Source organism: Oncorhynchus keta, unplaced genomic scaffold, assembly GCF_023373465.1.
Source record: "Oncorhynchus keta strain PuntledgeMale-10-30-2019 unplaced genomic scaffold, Oket_V2 Un_contig_3240_pilon_pilon, whole genome shotgun sequence".
Classification (NCBI taxonomy): domain Eukaryota; kingdom Metazoa; phylum Chordata; class Actinopteri; order Salmoniformes; family Salmonidae; genus Oncorhynchus; species Oncorhynchus keta.
Window position 1 is genome coordinate 4,565 of NW_026287150.1, and position 2,966 is coordinate 7,530.

The window sequence follows — 2,966 nt, forward strand, 5'->3', positions numbered from 1 at the left end:
CCTTGATCTCTCCCTCTCTCTCCAGATGAAATCCTGCGACTAGTGAGGTCCGGCAGTCTAACATCCTGCCCGCATAACCACATCCTCTCTTCCCTTCTCCAGACTATCTCTGGAGACCTTCTCCGATTCCTCACTTCCCTCATCAACTCATCCCTGACCACTGGTTGAGTCCCCTCTGACTTCACAATGGCCAGAGTCAGAGCCAGCACTCAACACTTCTGACGCCGAAAAACTACAGACCGGTATCCCTATTTTCTTTAATTTCAAAATCACTTGAGCGTGCTGTCTCTGAACAACTCTCACGCCTCTCTCAGAACTAACTTCTTGAGTGTCTACTAGATGACTGAGTTTTTTTATTGTGCATGCTTCAGGAAAAACTAACATAAAAGTTATAAATCTGTCAATAATGGTAAGCTTGTTGACAGCAGTTTACCTGTGCAATAAACTGGATCATTTTGACGAAGATGTTGAGGGGCATATCTCTGGGCACCACACTGCGAGAGCCCCTGGGGAAGAGTGTTGTAATGATGGTGTTGAGACGCCTGCAGGAGAACAGAGGGGAGAGAGATAGAAAAGAGGAGAGCGAGAGAGGAGAGAAGAAAGAGGGGGGGGGGTGGGGGGGGCAGACTGTAAGGATGGAGCGTCGGAGAATTCAACACAGGACAAACATTCAACAGATGAGATACATGGGGATCACAAGCAGTTAGAACTGACACAGATAAAACATTTACATTCAATTGCTTTACACTGGCTGGCCTGTATGCCGTTGTCCCATTTCTTAACAAGTGTTTTATTTTAATCCTGGTTCATTTCCGGGCTAATTACAACGTGTTAAAGGCTTGACCTGTTTGTTATTCCTTCTGTGGCCCAAATGGCACCATATTCCCTACATAGTGCACTATATTTGGCTAGAGCCCTATGGGCCGTGGTAAAAAGAAGTGTATTATAAAGGGAATAGGGTTCCATTTGGGACGCATCCCTGGTAATGCGTATCGTTTCTGAGTTCTGCCTCTTAACCTACGAGCCGAGCCCTAATCCACGGCCTACTACACTAGTGTGTGTGTGGCTCTGATACTAAAGTCCCCTGGCTCATATTCCAATGAGAAAGACCTATAGTGTGATGATCATGAGCCAGTCTCTGACCGTCCCTGGCCTACCTCCTAGCCACCACTTCTCACATCTCCTCCACCCACGTTCTCCATTTTCCTTCCTCCACACTCCTCCATCCCTCCTGGTATAATCAGGCTGCCTGTTTACAGACTGGGCTTGCTACACTGAAAGGTAAAGAGCCAAGTCAGGCAAGTCTCCCATTATCAACGAAGGGGAGGAGATTGTGTTTGTGGGTGTGTGTGTATATGTGTGTGTATATGTTTGTGTGCATGCGCTCGTGCATGCACCTGGGTGTGTGTGTTTGCATGCCTGCAGGTATGAATGTGTTCTTGAGTGTGTTGGGGAGGGATGCAATATATATATATATATAACGTTTTTTTTGCTCTACAGTTCTACCAAGAGAAATATACTATTCACGAGCAGACTAGGTTATGTACACAGCTTCCTGTGGGTGCTGCCATGCACCGGTCTCTTCTCCGTGGTAGCGTCCTAAATTGCACCCTACTTCTGATTTAGTGCACTACTTTGTGCCCTAGGAGCCCTGGTCAAAAGTAGTGCACTACGTAGAGAATAGGATACCATTCGGAATGTAGACATTGTGGCTTCAACACTGAGAGGAGTGGACTTGGGGGAGGATGTTACGTGGCACACAGTCCAGTGTAGCTGGGAGGTAAATGGTTGCAGTGTTGAACACTATCAAGATATTTACAACTGAGTTGCAATGTGTATGTGGCGCTGTTTGTAACAAGCTATATTTTGTGGAAAAATATAAATTATATGTGCCACAAAACACAAACATTGCAATTGCTGTGTGAAATTGATCATTTTCCCACTCATTTGTCTTTTGACCAATCATATCAAAACAGATCTTTTTCATAGCTGATCTGATTGGTGAAAAGACCAGTTAGTGGAAAAACTACCTGAACTTGTCTGCCTGTGTATACACAGCAGTAGAAACATTTACCCTTGCGTAGCAGTGTTGCTCTCACACTTGATCCTGATCATGTAGACCCACAGAAGACGGTAAAGAGACTCCAGGGCAACACGCGCCATCTTGGGGTCCTTACTCTGCAGACACAGACAGACCGACAGACTGATGTTAGTACTGGTTGGTCCTGTGTTTCTCAGTTGGAAGAACATGGCGCTTGCAACATAAGGATAGTGGGTTAGTTTCCCGCTGATTGCAGTACAGTACCTTGATGTTGGAGAGGCAGTTGTTGAGGAAGACAGTCCATTTGTTGAGGAAGAAATGCTTCTGGCTGACACACAGCAGACAGGTCACCAACGGGTAGAGAGCCTAGGACACACACACAGTAGACATGTCACTAACGGATACAGAGCCTGCATGGTGTTTAGGTCTATGAAATCTTCAGATAGAACATTCCTATGCTTCAATGAGTTGTGTGTTTCAAATTTACTCGCCATGTGCACAGGATACAACAGGTGTAAAACAGTCAAGTGAAATTCTTTCCTTGAGAGCTCTTTCCCAACAATACACTTATAGATAATATATAGATAATAATAGAAAATAGAAAAAATAAATAAAAGTAAGAATAAAAACCACACAGAAAGTACGATGAGAGTTAAAGAACACAAGTATATACAGGTCAGTGTGAGTGCCTTATTCAATGTGCAGGGTACTTGAGTAGTTCAGGTGGGTTTATACATAAAAAGTGACAGGTAGTAGGATATACATGTAAACGGCTGAAAAGTGACTGGTATCAGCAATATACAGTCTAAATACTTATGGTATTATAATTATGGAAATATATACATGTAAACAGGAGTAATAGTGACCAGTAGTAGGATAAATAGATAAGTACTGTACTAATGATAATGTCAATCAATAATCAATG

The 2,966-nt window shown here is 43.6% G+C and overlaps 1 long non-coding RNA gene across 1 annotated transcript; it reads right to left on the reverse strand.

Moving 5' to 3' along the window:
• Nucleotides 1–432: 432 nt before the first annotated feature.
• On the reverse strand, nucleotides 433–2,408 carry LOC127923779 (uncharacterized). Its single transcript, XR_008115375.1, has 3 exons — nucleotides 2,306–2,408; nucleotides 2,075–2,178; nucleotides 433–542 (listed from the first exon to the last, which is right to left on the reverse strand). It is a non-coding gene; the product is annotated as an uncharacterized LOC127923779 (long non-coding RNA).
• Nucleotides 2,409–2,966: the final 558 nt, after the last annotated feature.